Here is a 21,860-nt window from a genome sequence, read left to right as displayed (position 1 = left end):
CCCTGCTTGCATTGCTTTCCGTACAACAGCGTTTCCTGCCTTTTCTCCAAGGTAGGCCAAGCTCTTAATCCGACACTCGTCATCCTCCCGTGAGTGTGAGATCGTATGGCTGTTCCCTTTGTTGTGGGCTCTTTGAGGGCCTTTGGTTTGCGTTCCTGTGAAGTCCCGCCAAGCAACAACCTTCGTGCATTCAATTAATCCTCTCCTTGACTTCGGTGATGGAGGTTCAGATAGCTACCTGCAGCACATTCCAGTGCAGACACTGCTGCTTTGTTTTGCCCTTTTAAAAAAAGGGTATTGAAGGGAGCGTGTAGTATTGTATTGGGCACAGAGCAAGCTGAGGTTGGGTTCTGCCGAGCAAAGCCACACAATGCACACTTTGTGCTGGCAGGGGGCAATTTAATCCGTATTTAGTTTTGGCATAAGCGTTGGTAAAAACCCACTTGCTCTTCGCATTGCACATGAGCCGTTTCAATTATGTCCGATAAGGTAGTGCTTTCAATAGGATAAAAATACTAGCGGGTGGATTTGCTCGTGAGCCTGCTGGTTTCCACAACAGCAGTGAATGGTGGGATTAGTGGAAATGTTTTCTAATAGCATACTGGCAGAAAGGGGGGCTGATTGAGGGCACACTGAGGCTTCTAGCAAGCACCGCAGCTTCAACAGCAGGGTCAGTTGAGTAAGATGGAGATATTTTTCCCATCATTTGATTTTCTAAAGCCTTCCTTACCACAGTTGGATTTTTTTCTTCATTGGCCTGACAAAGGGAGATTTGGCTTGTTCAAAACGTTATAAATGACATTTTTCTAATGCACTGGTGGAAAAGCACACAAAAAAGAATGCAGCTTTTAGAAAACGCTTTCTCTGAGCCTCAGTCTTTGTGAAGTTTTCTATTTCTTCTGCCCAGGTCCCAGCTTCAGTTTGTGGATGGACAATTCATGTGCTATTCAGCATGCAAAAATTCTCCTCAGTATAGGAGATATACTATACCAAAATCTAGTCTGTAATCAACAGTTGAAGGGAGAGTGCTGATTTAAAGCGTCAAAAAATTAAACCACTGGAATTCAAGAACTCACCTTGCTTTGCCCAAGATCTGTATCAGATGGTTCACTGGAATATAATGATAAAGTATAAAAATTATATATTTTATATATATATAAAAATATAAATATAAATACAGAATGTATATGTGTACATAAAGATATATTCTACAGTAGAATAAAATAATTAAAAACAAAATAAAATCATCTTGCATGTGATCTGAGGCAGGGCATTGTCCAGGCCAGTTACTTTTATTGCTACGTCCTCACACACGAGGAAATTACAGAACACTATGGACCAGTTCAGATGCGACCTTCACACCACACAAGCGTGCATTCTGCATGTGGCAGAGGTTGCAAAATGAATTGAGAACTTTTAAAAAAAAAAAAATAGGAAAGGCTCTATTTCAATTTTTTTTAAATGCCTTTCAGTCCAGAAATCCAAGTGCCCTAGACGGTTCAGAGGTCAATATGGGAGCCTTAGGAAAAAAAAATAAATTACTATAAACAACAAAATAAAATATTTAGGAGCTACAGCCAGGACTCTATGGCTCCCTTCCAGGAATTTTAGAGCTGCAATTTCTTGCTCTTTGTTAGCAACATACTGGAATATTCAGTCAGTGAATGCAATTTCTCCGCCGGGGCCGGCAGCATCTGAAGGCCCTGGCTGGCCCCACCAGCGGAGCTGAGAGCACAGCGGCAGCTCTAACGCTTGTCAGCTGGTGGGGATGGCCGCAGGACATTGTGTTACAGGGACGCTCTGTGCATGTGCGTGTGCGCACGCGCTTGCATACAATGGACATTTAAGAGAACAATACTGAACAAAAGAGGAACAGGCGAGGTTATTTGTTATGAAAATAAAAATAATCGTGAGAAAAGGACATCCAGCTGTTAGTACACTAAAAAGGAGCAAAACTGGCCATTATGTTGCAAAGTAATCTTATTTTAAAAGCCAAAGTGAAGATCTACTCTATAGCCACCCAACTTCTCTAAACTCATGTTCACCTCGTAAACTCTGCCCCTGGCCAAAGCAAAATGAGGAAGGTCTGGAATCAGCAGAATAACAGCATTAACTGCACCAATTTTGTTCATACATTGCAAATGTCCTTTCTGGTAGGTTTATGTTGGCTCCTCCTACACATGGTAGCTGAGCTTAACCTTTGGAAATTCAACCATCAGGATCAGTTTGGCCATTTGGTTCACACTTTCAAAAAGAAAGTTGTTGACCAACCTGATGCCATTTTATGTTGTTAGACCCCAAAATAGCTGTGTTCCTTTACCATAGAATTACAGAATCATAAAATCATAGAGTGGTTTGGGTTGGAAGGGACCTTAAAGATCTTTAGTAACTCATTTACCATTAGTAACTCATAGCTTCAGCTTTATTAAACCTTATTCTTAAAGATGTTCAACAATAAAAGTTAAGGGGACTCCACATTTGTTCAAGAGCAAGAATATCTTTCTTACTGAAATACCAAAACAGATCCATAATGTGCCACCAAGTAAGACTTGCAGTACATTTTGTCAAAATTCATCATGTTTTTTGATATTTGCATAGAATCATAGAATTGTTTATGTTGCAAAAAACTTTTAAGATCAGAGGCCAACCGTAAACCTAACACTGCTAACTCCACCACTAAACCATGTTCCTAAGTGCCACATCTACACATTTTGATAATATGAATGGAAAATACCCTTTTCTTGAAAAAAAAATTCACACGATGACAAAATGCTGTAAAATCTCACATAAGAGTATTTTTCTCGAGGAGGGTTCGTGCAGTTGCCCTCAATGTTATACCTCTGATAAATTGAAACCCTCGATATTAAAGTTGTATCTTTAAATATATTTTAAACTTTGGAGGATTAGTTTTTTTACTCAAGGAGGACTAATCCATTTGTGTGGGCAAGAACCGCTTCAAAGATTTTAACTAGCAGGACAGATGGATTCAGGGAGAAGAAACTCTCAGTCCTTTAGATGATAAAATACTTTATTGATGGGTTAAAAGAAGCAAGCCGTGTGGGTTCAGCCCTCTCTCTGAGGCTATGGGATCTGCAGGGAAGAGCTGAAGAATGTCATAAATTACATCTCCTGTGGCTTTCAACAGCAAATAGATAGCACTGGAGTTTGCTCAAGGTGTTGGCAAGTGCTGTAACAGGGATTCCTGAACATATCTGTCTGCCAGATGATGTTTCCTAATACACAGAATTTCATTGAGGAGGTCTTGTTGCATTTACAGCCAGATGCTTTCTTCTCCTAGAGAAGAAGTCTTTTTGTTGCCTTTCTGCAGTGGGTGGACTGGGGGCAGAGGGAAGCAGCGATGCCTGCAGAAGAGCAGAGTGCCTCGCTGATACGTCCAGCACACGCTGCAGCCTGTTTGTTACAGCTGATCCCTCTGCAAGGCTCCCAGCTGTGCAGAGATCAGCTCTAACTGTGCTCAGAGGCTTTCATAGCCCCAAAGATGCAATACTGCACCTTCTGCAGAAGTATCAGTGTTGTAACTGCAGCAGCTGAAAGCTTTAAGTAAAAAGAAATAAGTATCTTCTGTTAGTTTTGGGGGGAACACGGAACCCAAAAAAGTCACCTTAAGATTTTGGGCTCAAGGCCCTCTTGGATCTGCTTTCTAAGGTTGGCTTGCACACCTTGCATCTAGTTAAAGGTCTACAGCTGCTGCAGCTCTGAGGATGCTCTTGCAATTCTTACCTGATCTTAGAGAGCAGAAATTACTTTTCAGTCTGTCCTTGTTACACTTCGTGCTGCAAGAGCTGAAGGAGGGGTTAAATGCCTGACAGTCTCCGTTCTTTTCCTCATTACCTCATTTTTTGGACCAAAAAAAAAAAAGATTCTCTAATCAAATTTTGCTTAAGTTGCATTACTCAGAAGCTGCCCATAAGACGACTCTGATTTAATTGTCTCATGGAAAAGAAATGCAGATATGCCACCCAGAAGACGACCCAGGAGTCAGATGCTGATTCATGCTGTAACCGGTGTCTGTCTCTGGTGCTCCACCCCCCAGCCCAGGAAGCAGGCCAGAAAAAAATCAAACCACCTCTTTGACCAGAGCAACCCCAACCCACACCAGCAAGTCATTCTTTAAAAATGTGCTATTGAATCACAGCTTATGGGTAGATCAAACAAACAAACAAAAGACAAGACAGAAGAAAAAAATACTGCATAAAGAATTATATTGGAGAGTCATTCAGCAAAATTCCCATTTGTGTATTAAAAGCTTAGCTAAATAACCTTGGGCCGCATAGGAAGAGAAGTAGGAAGGAAAACTCTTCTGATCTTTGCCATCGCCCTGCCCCTTGAGCATACCATGCATTTTATCTTCTTAGTCCTCATAAAAACTGGATTTTGTGAAGTAGACATGCAGCGCTTGCCCCTTGTTCTCAATGCAGAAGGGTTTGCCCTCCCCATCGCCTGCCCAGTGTCAGAAATAGCAACACACGACCGGCACTGAAGGCTCTTTCCCATCAGGAAAGGAACGTCTCTCTCTCTCTTACTCTCATCCTGTTTCACGGCTCTCCCCTACCGTTCTGCCTTATTTATCACTGTTGCAATTTTGGGGTATTTCTTTGCCTTCTTTCCTCCAGGCCGGTGTTTCCCATTCTCTTGCCTCCACTGGTCGGCTCCTCCATCGCCATGTGAAAGCAGAACGTGGATTTAATTTCATGAACCTGGAAGATGGAACACAACATACGCAAGGCTTTCCTCTGTTCTTACGTAAAAACAAAGGAAATTAGAGAGAGGCAAACAAAGCTACCCAACTATAGGAAATGCTGACCTGTGTGACGCCGCGTAAAGCTTACTTTCAAAAAAACAGTGAACTCAAATTCAAAGCCGGCCTACCCAGGAATTTATTTGGTTGGATTCCTATCTGTGCACAGCTGCTTCTGAAATGGATGGTAATGGTTGAGTGCTTAAAACAGTGCTTTTTAAGCGCATGCCCTGATTAGGATTTTTCTCCAAGAACCCTCAGGAGAACTAAAGACAAGGCATTGGTCACAGCAGCAGGTGAGACAGAGCCGTCCATGACAGTATTTAAAAATTGCTGATAATGTGCTGCAAAAAAATTATCTATTTGAAAAGAATATAGACAGGACATTTGGGAATTGTGATGGTTTAAATTGACTGGAAACAAAAACCTGCCTTCTTTTTTTGTCTGGAACAGTCATTTTCTCTTCCCCGAGATAATCTTACCACAAATTAATACAGCAAAACAATCATTCATATCAGATCTATTTTGCACACTCCTGACCTGCTGTTCGACTTTTAGTTTCCTGAATGGCTGAGTCAAAGCAGGTTGGGCTGACCTGTCAGTTGACACACACGGGCATTCCCTGCTGTGCGCTTCGTGGTTGGTGAAAAACAGCATCAACATGGCAAAGGAGTTTCTGCCAACAGGACGACGCAATCAGACTTGCGCTCCGGCTTAGAACTGCTAAATTATAAATTAGCCCCATCACATACAAGTTATTTGTTTATATTTGGTTCAACAGAAATTAATTTAAGAGCTGGTTTTTTTGAAACTTACAAACAGCAAGATGGAAGAGGTGGAATGAAGAGTCCTATACGATTTGATCCGAAACAGGCAACGGTCCCCGTGGGCGGCAGGCAGGGATGCCGGGAGGTGGTACGCCCACCCGCTCCCCAGAGGCTTGCTGACAGCACCGCCGCTCCCCTCTCGAACCCTCTCCTCCCGAACCTTGCCAGCTATTGCTGCCCCTACAAGGGGCTTTCAGGAGCCCCTACAGCTCTGCACCGGTGTGACGCTCCTCACCTGCGTCCAGCCAAAGGCAAGAGCGATGCCATGGCCATAGCACGCAGCAGCTCCTCCATCTTTTCCTGCAGCAGAAGCAATATTGTATTATATTGACATCTGCCCCCCCCACACACCTTTTTTTTTTTGCTAAGTATTTTGTTGATGATTGCTCAAAGTCTTCCAGTGGGAGAAAGGATTTTACACAGGAAACAGACTACGTTACAACGTACTGCTGTATTACGATATTTGGCCATAAGGGAGTATTCACACTTGGTCTGTGGGAGACTACAAACTGGTTTCAACGAGTGAGCTTTTTCCTTAGCACTGTTCATAGCAGCTGTAGGATATATTCCTGGCTGTGATTAATTATTCCTGGCTGCAATTAATTCATCACTTTACAGTATGTGAAAACCCAGATTCAGAAACAGCCAAAAACCATTGCCATGCTACAAGCTCTTGCAATACCATTCTGGATGGGGATTTCTTTGTAACAGCATTTTGTTGGGGGATTCCAGCTGAGGACCCATCATCTATTTGTAATGTCCGCAAAGCCGGCACTGACACGCTCCCGCTGGCCGAGACAGCTCTGTGTGGAGCCCCAAGTTCAAGCCAGGTGAAAGAAGTCCTGCTAGTACACTGCTGGGAGGAAAATCAGAAGAGTACACCGGGAAGAGACCCAAGGGGAGAAGTTTCTGTATGAAGCTGGGACTGGGCTTGTAAACCCCATTTTCTCCTTTAGCTTGAGGGCCAGATTCAGAGGTGATGAGTGAAGGATGGGCAAAGCTGTGGATAGAGCAAGTGTGGGTGTAAAAATTGGTGTAACCAGAATGATTTTTACTTTAAGGAGTCCAGGAAAATGTATAAATTACATGAGCTTAGCTTCACCCCTGAATGTGGTGCAACACCTGGGGTCTAACTGGCTGAGAGAGCTGGGGTTGTTCAGCCTGGAGAAGAGAAGGCTCTGGGGAGATCTTATAGCAGCCTTCCAGTACCTGAAGGGGCCTACAGGAAAGATGGTGAGGGACTGTTTATCAGGGAGTGTAGTGACAGGACAAGGGGTAATAACGGGTTTAAGCTGAAGGAGGGTCGATTTAGATTAGATGTTAGAAAGAAATTCTTTACTGTGAGGGTGGTGAGGCACTGGAACAGGTTGCCCAGAGAAGCTGTGGATGCCCCATCCCTGGAAGTGTTCAAGGCCAGGTTGGATGGGGCTTTGGGCAAGCTGGTCTAGTGGAGGGTGTTCCTGCCCGTGGCAGGGGGGTTGGAACTAGATGATCTTTAAGGTCCCTTCCAACCCAAACCATTCTGTGATTCTCATTTGCCATCTGGTTTCAGCAGAGCTACAGAACAAAAAGGGGTGACACCTCGCTGCAGCGAGCAGCCCGTGCTGCACAGCGTGCTTGGCCTGCGAGGGCTGCAACAACAGCAGGTCAGAACCTAGATCCGGCTTTTGCTAGAACCAGCCCTGGGACTTCACTAGAGATCTGTCATCTTCCTTTTCCTTTTTAATATTTGTGAGCACAGGGAGCACTAATTGGCAGGACAGTGGGCACTTTTCTAACCAAGGCATCATCGAAGGCTGAGGAGGAGCACATAGGGCAATCAAAATACGCTGAACTGTGAAATGAAACTGTGCTACCTACCCCTTAACCTCCCCTGGCAGAAAGAAGTATTCTGCAGCCTCACTGACTGCAACATGCATCCTGGGTGCGATCTGCAGACCCACATGCCTCAGTCCTCTCTACATTTTTTTTTTCTACGTGAATGTCTGCGTGCAAAGTACAGCCTTACCTCCCACCCGCACAGGCACAGCCCTGCGTGGGCATCACTGTGCGTGAAACCCAAGGCCAAAGGCTGCCCGCCCTTCTGTTTCGTCACACACATGGCTTCAGCAGCAAAACCAGCGCTCTGAGAGAAGCAACCTTTAGCACAGCACGTCCAGTTAGAAATCACACTCCTCGGCTCTGTACCCATCCAGCAATGCCAGCACCAATGACCTTGCTGGGTACATGGCAGACCTTGCGAGGGTCACAGCGTGTAGAGCACACTGGGTACATCCGCCAGTGGAGACGGAAGATGATATTTTTTTTTAATTTCATCCTCTAGGGAAAAACGCAGCCCCTCTCCGTTTCACACCGCAGTTGATGGGGGCTGCAGACAGACGTGGGCAGCATGGGGTGGGCAGCAGCCACCCACCACGTGTGCCACAGCCCCGCTGGGTGCAGGGTCACAGATCACAGAATGGTTTGGGTTGGAAGGGACCTCAAAGATCATCTAGTTCCAACCCCCCTGCCATGGACAGGGACACCCTCCACTAGACCAGGTTGCCCAAAGCCTCATCCAACCTGGCCTTGAACACTTCCAGGGAGGGGACATCCACAGCTTCTCTGGGCAACCTGTTCCAGTGCCTCACCACTCTCACAGGGAAGAATTTCCTCCTAATATCTAATCTAAATCGACCCTCCTTCAGTTTAAACCCATTCCCCCTTGTCCTGTCACTCCATGCCCTTGTGAACAGTCCCTCTCCAACTTTCCTGTAGGCCCCTTCAGGTGCTGGAAGGCTGCTCTAAGGTCTCCCCGGAGCCTTCTCTTCTCCAGGCTGAACAACCCCAACTCTCTCAGCCTGTCTCCATAGGAGAGGTGCTCCAGGCCAGAAGAGTGCAGCTGCTGTCCCAGACCTGATCCCCTTTTCCCCACACAGCTCTACGGCATTTGCTCACAGGCTGAATTAGCCCACCAGGCGTTGTGCCATGGCTCAGCCCGGCAGCTTCGGGCACCCCAGGCAGCTTGTGGCAGGAGGTGCCGCTCTGCATTTGGGAGGCTACTAGAATTGCCCTGCACCAGCGGCCACAGTGATGCAGAAAAGCAGATATTGGGGAGGGGGTTTGGTCCCTTGACACCAGCATGTTACAACTATGCTAATCTTCTGCTTTAATTAAGCAAAAGGGAAGTCTCAGGCAGATCTGAACGAGGCGTGGGGATTCCCAGCAGAGCAGAGAGCAGGGAAAGCTCGGCTGGTGCAGCCTGGGAGCTGGCGGCCAACTCGGCGCAGCACCAAGGAGTGGAAGCTGTGGGAAGGTGAAACAGATGCATCAGCAAGGCCAAAGGGGAGGAGAAGCCAAGATGCAATGCAGAATGTACAAAACCACACAGAGATCAGCTAAAGAGGGTGAACAGATCCTAGAAGAGAGTAAAATGTGCATCATGCCAGCTGGGAATGTATGGGGACAGTGACAGCAGGCTCTCTCTGTAAAGATGCTTCTGAAAGCAGTTTTTGAATAAATGTGCAGGTGATTTGCATGTTTTTCAACATTTTCTTGGCTGGCCTCAGCAAGGTTTAATCCCCTCCTCAGAGCTTAAGATACTTTTCTTTTTTTGAATGAACACAGCTGTGCCAAATACATTTTAGTTCAAACCGATTCCTAAGAGCACACTCCGCGATCCCTGAATTCACTGGGTGATGACCACTATGTCTCCACTGGGACCAGCTTGCTTTAATGGATCTTTAATTACCTACTCCTTTGCTGGCTGATCCCACTACCAGCCTGTAGCAAACAGTTCAGACTTGTAGTTATAATTTAAATACTGTAAACCTCCAGCTGAGCAAGCCAACAACATTTATCATTTGGCATGTCATAGGTACTGTGAAGAAGGATGCTTGCTTCAGAATCTTGAACCATTTTCACTATGCTTTTTTGCACTAGCCAGATATATTTTTATTTGACTCTATAATAAATTTATAAATCAATTTCATTTATTATCTCTCCTACAAGAAATATTTGAATTCCTTCCCTACACCTTTGACCAGCTCAAGAGCATATCCAGAAACTAGGAAAAAAAAACCCCAAAGACACACTACTCGTAGTGAATTAACCCAGATTTCCAACAGCCAGCCATAGCCATATAATTTAAAGGTACACTGGACTTTGCAAGGGGCTTCACAGAACATTTTGCAGATTTACCTTGAAGCTAATGAAGCTGTGATATGACACACTCAAAGAAAAAGCTGGGATGGGGACTTTCCTAGATGGGTCTTACCTGACCCTGGACAGTTGTTCTTTGGCCCTTGAGCCACCTAAACTGTGCTTTATCCAGAAGAAAAGAAGCTATCTTTAAACGTATACATTTTGTTGGACACTGCCCTGTACAGAAGATTTCACACGCAACATTAAAACATTAAAAGATGGGGGCCTGCCAGCAAGTGGGAGCGGGGGCGCAGGACTGTAATTCTCCTTTCCTCCTGCGAGGGTAATTTCCAGAAGTCCCTACTGGTTCTGGGAACTCCTGCAGATCTCCTGCCCTCAGTTCTTAGTTTTGTTTCCAACACTTGCCCCACTTTTCTAGCTCTTGTTTCAAGGCCATGTCATGACAGAAGCATTTCACGTACCCTTCTCCCTTTTCTGTCCGTACTCCAACCCACATGCCCCCCTCCCTCCCACACCAGCTTGAAACTTTTGAACCCGGCATCTGCAAAGGCAATCCCTCATCCTAATTTAGCCCATTTGGTCCTAAAACATCTGTGCATTTTAGTTCTTCTCTTCCCTCACCCCGCCATGCCCAGGGCTTTCGGCACGGTGCTGCTCCAGCCGCTTTCCCTCTGCCTCCCTGGCAGCTGGTTTTCCACTCCTGACTCTCACCATTTCCTCCCCTGGGTTTCTGTCACGTTGGATTGACAAGCAACGCGACCACCGAAAGCGTCTGTGCACGCCCTGAAAACAGGATCGGGGAAGGGCTGTTTTGGAGGACTGCCCGATGCCGCGGGTCAGGACACAGGAGGTCAGGAGGTCCTGCGCCAGGCATCCCTCCCGTGGGACCTATGCGTGGGTTTTGGGGGACAGAGAAGAGGCAGACCAGATTCAGGCCAACGGGAAAAGCCATGGAAGACGTGTACGCACCTGGGGCATTAACGCTATGGCTGCGCTGCTGAGTGGTGAGAGCAGCTCCAGCCTCCGCCACGCAGGAGCCGAGCCAACCCTCTCCTAGAAAAGCCAACGGCTATTGACGGCTTCATCCCCTCCGTGTTGCCAATGCCCAGCTTCTTACAAACACCTTCCAGCCCCTGCGGGAGGGATGGCATTTCAGCAGCCCCACTGGTGATAACCATGAAAGTGGAGCAAGATGTGGAGGCCACAGCTGCTGCCAAACACCCCAGTGCTCCTGAACAGTAAGAAAATACCAGTTTGGCTGCCACGTGCCCTGCCAAGGGATGTTACGGGACTACTAATTGCCCCAAATGACCTCTGGGCATATTAACACCTACTCTTTTCCAAACAGTGGTCACTGCCAGGATCCAGTGCCTCCTTCCACTCCAAGCTGGTTTATTCACGTTTCAATTGCTCAGAGATTCATCTACGGACAGTAATTTGTTTCCTGCCTCTGCAGCTGTAACCACATCTTCTCAATCCTGCTGGCAGGCGCCAGCAGCCCGTTGGCAGCGCGCTGGCAGCCAGCCCTTGGACAAGCGATGTAGGTCTGCAGCAAAATGCAGGATGCAAAATGGGGATTCCGGAAGGAGAAACTTGGATCAGCAACCTCATTTCATTGCCTGAGTATGTTGCCACTATGGAAATACTCCTACTAGACACATTCGTACTCATCTGCTGTGTGTGTTGTCTAACAGATGGGACATATCCTACCCCCCCAGCTGTTCTGGGATGGTTCCATGTGAACCACAGCATGCTTGCAGCGTGCTGCGGCCAGCCGAGCTGCTCACCTAGGGTGCATCTGCAAAGTGTGTCTGCGACTCTGATCCTTTGCATTCTTTTCTATATTTAGGAGATTCACGTGTACACAACAGCCAGGCAAAGCATGGGAAAGGCAAGCAAATATCAAGACAAGTTTTGAGTTCAGGGATCCCTTGGGACTGTCAACAAGTCACAGGGAGGTGCTACGGGAGCAGCTAAAATAATGAGGGTGTGATGGCAGCTGTAGCTGCAATGGTTCTGTCCCAAGGAGGAAATGGTTATATACTTTGACCACTAAAGCTGTACTTGAGCTCATCACCTCGGGTAACATTTTTCAAAGTCCCACCTGCAGAACTGACTTGGGCATCAGCAGCTCTTCAGGCTCCCAAGTCACTGGAGGACTCCTGAGTGTAGGGTAAGAAGGGACTCCTCTCGAGGTGTGTGCTCAAATAAATGACTCTCCATGAGGAAGAAACCTGGAGTGAGTTAAAATCCTGCGGCTCAGTTATCCCCGTTCTCTGGCAGCTGCTTGAGTGAGCTCCCAGGGCTGGTAACGAACGCTACAGAAACGCTGCGGCAGCTTCGTTGTCGGATGGGGTTAAACCATGACAGCGATGCAGCAGGAGAGATGTAGCACCTCCAAAGAGGCCACACAGCCTGCAGGACAAGTGTGGCTTCTAGCGCACCTTCACCTGGTCCATTGCGCCTTGCTGCTGGGACTCGGGAATGTCTGCTCACATAAGCAAGCCATCGGCAGGTGTAGCCTATCGTCTAGCCCTGCAGCAGGCAGATATGGAGCAGCTCGGTCACCGTAATGCTGCTGAGTTTTGCTTTCTGTAGCTTTGGGTGGGATTCAGCTGCAGCAGGAAATCTGCAGAAAATGTTAAATGCCAAAAAAGAGGATACATTTTAGGGGGAAAAAAAGAAAAGAAAAGAAAAAAGAATCAGCTGATCTATCATTTTTACAAAAAGAGTTATTAAAAATTTAATTTTAAGAAAACTTCATATTTTACTGAAGTATGAATACTGATATTACAGTACCTTTTTCATTACCCAGATAGAAATAATTCCAATGAATACCACCCATCCTCACAGTTTTTGGCTGCAAATGCTTCATGAGCACATTTTCATGAAAATAGGGCTTTATCTTGAATCCATCAAGCACTGACTTTAATACAAATCAAATAGTTGTCATATAACAGCATCAACAATATCCTCACGCTCAAGTATCAATACAATATCATAGAATCACAGAATGGTTTGGGTTAGAATGGACTTCAAAGATCATCTAGTTCCAACCCCCCTGCCATGGGCAGGGACACCCTCCACTAGACCACGTTGCCCAAAGCCCCATCCAACCTGGCCTTGAACACTTCCAGGGAGGGGGCATCCACAGCTTCTCTGGGCAACCTGTTCCGGTGCCTCACCGCCATCACAGTGAATAATTTCTTCCGAACATCTAATCTAAATCTGCCTTCTTTCAGCGTAAGGCCATTCCCCCTTGTCCTGTCACTCCATGCCCTTGTAAACAGTCCCTCCCCATCTTTCCTGTAGGCCCCTTCAGGTACTGGAAGGCTGCACTAAGGTCTCCCTGGAGCCTTCTCTTCTCCAGGCTGAACAACCCCAGCTCTCTCAGCCTGTCCTCATAGGAGAGGTGCTCCAGCCCTCCGATCAGCTTCGTGGCCTCCTCTGGACTCTCTCCAACAGCTCCATGTCCTTCTTGTACTGGGGCCCCCAGAGGTGGACGCAGTACTCCAGGTGGGGTCTCACGAGAGCAGAGGGGCAGGATCACCTCCCTCGACCTGCTGGTCACACTTCTTTTGATGCAGCCCAGGACATGGTTGGCTTTCTGGGCTGCAAGCGCACATTGCCGGCTCATGTTGAGCTTCTCATCCACCAACACCCTCAAGTCCTCCTCAGGGCTGCTCTCAATCCCTTCTCCACCCAGCCTGTAGTTGTGCTTGGGATTGCGCCGACCCATGTGCAGGACCTGGCACTTGGCCTTGTTGAACTTCATGCGGTTCACACGGGCCCACCTCTCCAGCCTGTCAAGGTCCCTCTGGATGGCATCCCCTCCCTCCAGCATGTCGACCACACCACGCAGCTTGGTGTCGTTGGCAAACTTGCTGAGGGTGCACTCGATCCCCCTGTCCATGTCGCCAACAAAGATGTTGAACAGCGCTGGTCCCAGTACCAATCCCAGTCCTCACTGTTAAAATCCAGACGTTTTCAGGTGGAAAGCCATGGCGCTCTGAAGCCCCATTACAACACCTAAGACACCAGCCTCCTAGTTTTCTGCTGTACTTCTGAACTGAATGTCCCCAGCATTTCTGGAAATCAGATTACTGGTTAAAATCTCTTTGATATTCTGTACATTGCCTGTTTAATTTTTTAAATAGTGTTTACAGCATTAGGGCAGTACTAACGAAGAGAGGGATAACAGACAGATGCGCATTGGCCCTGCCAGATGCTTGCCTACATTTCTATTAGTGTTTGTACACATAGCAACACAGTGAAGGCTGCAGGATTTATGGCGTAGGTAGAAAAAGGCAAATAAAAGGTGGAAGAATGAGTTGCCCTCGAAGCCAGCATTTGTCTGAGGGAGAGCAGCACCCCAAATCCCGATGGGATTCCTCTGCAGGGTAAGTCAGTGTAAACGGGATTAATTTATCTGGGGGATTTCCTGCAACTAGGTAATTCCCAGGCAGGAAGAACTCAAATCCTTCTCTGAATGCATTCCGAAAGAAAACAAAGAAAACAAAGAAAACACATTTGAACCTAAACTAAAAGATCAAGAAAATACAGGTTTCATGTCAGTGGAGGGTGGTGAGAAGCAGCAGCAGTATAACAAGGAGGGCCCAAAGCTGGCTCAGATGATTTGGCATAACGAGGACTTTTCTCCAATATGCAGAAAACCAAAACTTTTCACTCACCCCATCATTTGCCCCAACATTTAGGGGGAGATAAAATAAAATTCTGGGATGTCAGCCAAACTACCAGCTCCATCTTCGTTATGTCTCCCATTTCCACGTACATACTGCGACTGTTGTTTCAGGGCTTGATAAATAAATAAGCTATCCGGGCAGCTGTCACGTTTAACAAAGCCTCTCAAGACGTGGCAGAAGCACTGCACTAACTTTGGCCCTTAAACACTTTTTCAGAGGATCGGGGCTAATAAAACATACACGTGTGTGTCCCTTGGTTGACTGAGAGCACTGATGGATCTTCTACCCAGAGCTGGAGGACCAAAGGGGCCTCTGGCAGAGGATAACGTGAGCTCAGACGGTGACCTTCCCCACCCCTGACATCGGTATGAGGTGCACAGCCTCATCTATCCCACTTAAAAACCTTAGGTGAATCATGAAGAAGTAAGAGAAAAGCTCAAGGGTTTGGTTTATTTAAACAAGCCCTGCACTTCTGAATGGGTTATGCTGAGGTGACCTGTTACGTAGGGTGCGGTGACGGCGGTTTGAAGTGTTTTCAGTTGGCACAAAGGGTCCTGACACACAGAGAATGAGTTATAAAAAGAATTTAGCTTCTACTGACCATTTTAGTTTGTGAAACGCCCTTTTTGCCAAATGAAACGGATAAAGCTAGAGATGCAAAATGAGATGGGGAATAAACATGAAGCAGGGAAGAAGAAAAATCAGCGTAAAGGCAGTGAGGCACAGGCTTCAGACCAGCTAAACAGATACTTCTGACAGACCAAGAGAAAGGTGTGGAAAACAGAGTAACTCACAAAGTAAGAAATTGAATGTCTAATTAGCTACTTCCCTACACTCAGCCAGCCTACAGCGGTTTTTCACACACATTTGAGACCATCAGAAACCAAAGAAAGAAAAAAATAAAAGTAGATTTCCTTGGAAGAGAGAGATTACAAACCGAACAAACTACTAAAACCACCTTGTCTTGGGAATTTGGCTTAAACACCAGATTGAATCAAAGATAACTAATTTGATTAAGTAGAACAAGTTATCTAAATCCCTATTTAGGGAAAAAACCAGTGCCAGAAATTCAGCACTGTTTTGCAAAAGGCCTTCGATGTTAAATAGTTTCAGCAAGAGCAATACCTACAGACACATGGCACTTCTCAGTGCAGGAAGGACACGTTTTGTTGGGCAGGCGTCGGGGCAGTTAAACTTACAGGAAAAGAAGAAGAAAATTTGCCAGGATGGTGAGGAATCAGGTCTGAGCAGAACTTACCTGGCCTCTGAGTTGGGTTACAGATCCTAGTAGCACTGCCTCTCTCTTGCAGCACGCGGTTACATCTCCAGTTCTCAGGGAATTCCTTTTCCAGCCCCACCACGACAGCGCGTGTTGAGAGAGAGTGAGCTGTAATTTCAACTCTCATTTGTAGCGAATGGGATTTACTATGGCTAGCATGAATCATTTTGATAACACATATAATTAGTTTTATAGAAGTTTTAGTATGTTATAAAAGTTGCTGTATCACTTGGATTCCCCCAGGGCTCTCTTATAAAATGATTTTGTTACAACTGTATTCTTCTGGGAACTAAAGCGTAGACAACTGAGCACATCTGTATGTCAAGAGAAGCATTGTAAGCCAAGACATTCAAGGCAATTTTGCTGCCTTTTTCATTTCTAAAATCCATCTGAAGAAATGCGATCGCTTCTAGACCCCAGCATTATCAGCCGTTCAAAGCTGAAGATACTCGTTCCCTCCCAGGCCATCGATAAGCTGCCGCCGTGCAGATGCTGCAGCTCAGCTACCAGGAGCTGGGGTGCCTGTCAATGACCTTGGGGGAAATGCTCAACAGGTCTTTAATAACTTCATCTGAGCTATGGAAATTGATCCTGGATGATGATTTGGCTCCGTACAGAGGGCTGCAAAGTGAGGTAACTGGATTCCACCTTAGTGAGGAAGAAGAGTGGGGCTGGTAGGAGTGTGTGCTACGTGACGCCAGCAACATTTTCTGACTTTATAAACATTTTTTCTTTCACATGTATTTTGAACACTGAAAATAGGCTGTGATCGAGCCCTTGTGACAACTTCTGAAGGGTACCGTTAATAAACAGACTTTAACAACTGCCCTGCTAACCCACTGTGAGTATTCTAGAGCAGCTCGATGAACTTGCCCAACCTTTACATCAAGGGACGCTGCCAACATCAGCCAAACACAGACTTCTGTCCGTGCTCAAGGGACAAGCCAATAGTCAAACACTTACTTGATAAATTACTGTTATTCATGAGGCGCCGCTGCCTGCAGCGTATTGAGAGCTGCTGTCCCGTGGCGTGCAACCTAAAGGGGCTCGTCCACCCTGACTCGCCCTGGCTTGGCGATGCTTCGCCTTCTCAGCGGGTCACGTTCGGGGCATTTCCCCATGGCCCAGCTCTCCCAACACTCGTCTCCTGCAACGCGGGGAAAGCGGGTGAGAAATGCTGTTCAGGCATGAGATATGCTTCAGGCTATATGGGCACGCGCCAGCAGCAGCTGTGGGCAGGGTGGGAAGAACTTAGGTGCTGCCATTTTGCCTTTCCTCTGACATGACCACAACCGCCAGGTCAGAGTCACAGCCCACATCACCCCTCGCCTCCTCCTGCCCCCTCGGGTTATGGCCCACTGCAGTGGTAAGAGCAGAGGGAGACGGGGGCATTTGGAGGTGTCTAAGGAGTAAAGTGAGGGGGCTGTAAGGAGTCAGAGGGACAACTGCCAAAAGCCACTTTCTAAACCCCAGATGTTCTGGAGATTAATTAAAAGCATCTTCTGCAACTCTTTTAATATTGTGCTACATGATACCGTCATTAATGTATAAACTCAGTCATATATGACAGTCAGAAAAAGTCAATGATGGTGGCATTTGACTATTGAAAAATGGTAACGCCAAAAAAAAGAGTAAGTTTGGTGTTTTGAGGTGTTCTGAATTTAAAACAGGGCTCTTGATGCTTCTCCTCCAGCCATCAGTGCTCTCTCTGTAGCTACTGGAGCAAGGAAAGGCACATGCAAGAGCTGGTTCATCCCACCCTAAGACAGGTAGGATATGTCCCAGTTTGAAGGCACCAGTTCCTTTTCATCAAGTGCAAAGGCAGCCGGAATGGCAAGCTTTAGCCATCTACAAGTTGCCTTCGAGGTTACAGGCTCACGGGCAACTGCTTGGCAAGAGACATCCCACCCCCTTTCCTCCGCATTTTTAAATCTACACGCCAGCAGAGCACCAACCAGTCATCCTGTCAGATCTTTATCGGCACTTTGCTTCTGGTTTAAGTATTTTAACAGATTTTTTTGATACTTCCTCTGAACAACAAGCCGTAACGATTTCCTACAACTGCGCAGCTCCGGCGTGCCGCGGCGCTCCGTTTAAAGAGCCATCTGTTGAAGAGCAGCCGCAGAGGACTTAAAAGGTAAACAAATCTCAGCCTGGGGAAGATCAGAAGGGCCGACAGGCAGTCCTGCTGGCGATGATTTATACTTCCTTATCTTTTATCTCCTTCCCTCTCCTCCCCGAGCACACTAGCTGTTCTCCCACGGTCCTTCTCCCAGGGAAATCCGCGCGCTTGCTTTCTGCAATCGTGCATTTTCAATTCTCAAGTTCTTTAAGTCTTCCAATTTTAATGTAATCTTCCCCTTTTGGTATACTGCAAAGCTGCCAGGGTAAAGCACTCACTTGAACTTGTTCCCAACACCACGTAAATAAATCCCTGGCTCTGGGAACAGAAAATCTCCGATACTTTGCCCAGAAGCAGCCTGAAACAGCATTTGCACAGTGCCTCCCACTTAACTACAAGCAGAGGAGGCATTTTGGCTCTCACACCGCTTTTCCAGCTCTCCACTCATGAATTCCTCCCTAGCCATGAAGCCATCAGCAGGACAGTGACCCAGCGAGTGTGGACTTGCTGCCCTCGTGGCAAAACCTCCTTCCAAAGACACCCTTCATTCATAGCTCATAGGACCAGAAAAGACGGCTGTCCCCTAGCGTAACTAAGGCTACGGGGCTTCTCTGATAATCTGAACTAGGGAATATTTTTGAGAAAATTGTCCGGTTTTGATGTACACTTCTAGTGCTGATCAGTCAACCCCAGCACCATCCTTCACATGTGTTCCAGTGCTCAGTTATCCCTACTGTCAAAAAAAGTAAAAGTTAGGGGCAAATTTGTCTCATTTCACCTTTCAGCTGCCGGCTCTTGTTAAACACTTGTTTTCAGACCAGTGTTCAACCTTTCAAATTTCTGCTTCCATATCACAATTAAGATATTTTAATCCGATGAACTGAAACGCACATTTTCTGAGCCATCAATACTGCTGTGTTACAACGATCTATTCTCTTAATTGCCGTCTTAGTATCATCTATGATACTAAGCTCCATTACTATTATAGATTCATTTTAATTTTTGCACACTGATTTGACCCACTGTACAAGCTGCTATTTAACATCTGTAGAAAGTATTTTATCAACATAAGATATTAATTCTTCCATCTGGCTTTCCACTGAAGACAAAGCAGAAACATTTTTGAACACCTCTGCCTTTTCTGACAGTGTCATAATTTCCATTTTAGACTTACTGCTTTGGAAAGAAAACTCTTTTTTACTCTCCCCAAGTTTTTAACTCAGAGCTCATTTTGCTTCCATATCAACCCTTTTTCATGCCTGGTTTCTAATGTGTATTCAGTTCTTCCTTGCCGTATTTCCCTTCTCTTCCCTGCCTTCTTCACTTAACTGCTGCTCTCTCCTCCTGTTCACTTTGTTGGTAAGGCATTCAGAGAACTCCATGCAGCTGCATTTATGTCACCAGAAAGCAATTATTAAGCAATATTTCAGTCTATCTTAAATGAATCAGAAAAATAAACACATCAAACATGAAAAAAAAAAGCAGAGCTGACAACTCAGGCTATCAAACATAATCCACGTGTGTTTTTCTGATGTGTCTTAATTATGTGTTATTATTTCAGGATTGCATAAGGGTATAATTTCTTCTGAAGATGTTCACTACTTATTTTCTATAGCAGCTAAAATCCAAAACATAGTACAATTTCAGATTAAAAGCATGACGCTGAGTTACACTATTATAAAACCAATTTTTGGATAGCTGGTTCAGCAGCCCCAGTGGGAAAATCTGGAATGCTGGAAAAGGATTACAGTGGTTTTTACATTTAAGAAGAGTTACACTGCTGGTCACAAGAGAGGTCTCACATTACTGAAAGTACACATATTTGCTGGAAAATAAAAGTCTCTCAAAAAAAAAAAAAAAGAAAAAAGAAAGGAAAAAGCATCAGACATTTGAACAGCTGGAAGCATTTTTAGAAACTACCAAAAAAGAGAAAAAAATAATTTAGAATAATATTTCCCTTTCTGTAGTAAGCATCATAGTGGTGATATAATACGTTCTCAAGAGGCTTAATCACATCTACCGTTCAATCCTCAAAGGTTATTTCATAAAACAAAAATTAGCAGAGTCAACAGAGTTTCTTCACAACAACAACAAAAAAAGAAGCTGTCGTTCCGCATTATATTTATTTTTCTACCAGCTCCCATCTTTGTCAAATGCCCCAAGAGCTGTGAATCTGCGACAATAAGCTAAAGTCCACTGTGGTCTGGCAAAAGACACGATTTTCTTCCTTTCTTTGTCTATATCTGATTTCAGTATTAGGAAGATGTTGTTTGATACCACTCTGATAAGAACTTGAAAGGACTGTTGTTTACAGAAGGATCAAATGAGACAGTGAATTAAGGAAGTAGTAGCAGCCATGGGCATAAAACAGTGTGGCTACTACATATATTTTGATAAAGTATCTCCCCTCTAGAACCAACATCACTTGAATGTCTTACAAATGCAAATCTAGGGGCAATCTCTTAATTTTAAATCCTCTGCTTATTCTGCCAATTACAATGCTTTATTTTCTTTACTGTAGCGCTCCCAGGGCCGTGCCAGCACCAGGATTTCCTTTTGCTAAGTTCTTTTTGTCACAATGAATCTTTCAACATGTGCCAACTCCAGATAACCATTATTGGTAGCTTGCTCCAGCACAAAAACCAGGCAATAACCAACACAAAGCTCCCTTAGCAACACCCGTGAATTCCCTTAAAACATACTGCCATTAAATACTCTACGAAGGGTTGTTAAATTTACGTTCACGAGCTATTGTATCCTTTTGAGAACTTCCCATCTTCAAAAGGTGTTTGTACCGACATCTAAATTTAAATTTGTTTAGTTTCTGTGGGTTTTTTTTTAAATCACTTAACTTACAGCAAAATACCCACCTAGTTTGGTAAGTGAAACCATTCATTCTTTCCTCGTAGGGACCAACTGCAGATACAGAATGTAGTCAGTCAGATGTACGACACAGAAGCCTTCTTGCGGCACGTCTGAAAATATGCCTGCTGTTGTTTAATAAAACATTTCATATCTAAAAATGTCTAAAGCCAGTTCTAGTAGAATGGCAGTGCTAGTCATACAAGACAAATTCCCGCCACGTAAAAATAAAGTAAAAAAATATGGTAATATATATCAAACAATATCCAATAGCACAAATTTTGTTAAAAAACAGGGCCCAATCATCCAACCAGCTCTTACTCTTATTTATCCCTTCCCAAACATCCACTTTTTCTGGTTAAGCTTTTTTATCTTAATTCTTCACTTGTCTCTCTCCCAGCTATTTGTCCTCATCTCTCAGCCTCGGTTCTCCTCCTCTTTTGCCTCTTTCACTGCATTTCTGCTGAGCAGGACACTTTTTGTAACAACCTACAGAGGACCTCTAAAAGACAAGGCCAGTTCTAGAGAAAAAATCATCTTTTTTTTTTTTTTTTAAATAGGCACTCAAATACCATTTCATAATTGACTTCAAGAGAAAAACAAAACCCCACTGATACTATTTCCTTTGTTCATCACCCACAATATAATGTGCAGCCTTAAACTGCTCCAGCCTCTCCTGGAAAAACATCTTTGTTTTGAACTATTTTGTCCCCTCCCAAAGTGCCCCAACACTCGTCCACTCACCATTAAAAGGAAACTCCATGTAAACAAACACGCAGAGACCAGATTCCGGCCGTGCCTATGCAGCAACGTTGCCAACGTTATTTCCATAGTAGTTCTCATCCAAATGCCTTCAAAGCCGTATTCACCGAAACACGATGGACTTCACCCACCAGAGCCCTTAAAGTAACATGGGCAAAACTAAACCACCACTACACAATAAAACAAACACCCCCAGATAACAGATAAAAGGACAAAAGGACACAGTTAATGGCAGAATACTCAGAAAAACAACCGCTGACCCATGAATGCTGAAACTCAGTGAAAGATTTGCAAAAGATAAGCCTAGGATCTAAAATTCTAACTCTGTTGGATATTTTAAAAACTGCTAATTCAACAGCAAGACCAGTTTCATGGTACTTTGTAAATTCCATTCCTCTTCCCA

This window comes from Grus americana, chromosome 1, assembly GCF_028858705.1.
Source record: "Grus americana isolate bGruAme1 chromosome 1, bGruAme1.mat, whole genome shotgun sequence".
Taxonomy (NCBI): Eukaryota; Metazoa; Chordata; class Aves; order Gruiformes; family Gruidae; genus Grus; species Grus americana.
Note: the sequence above shows the minus strand (reverse complement) of the source record.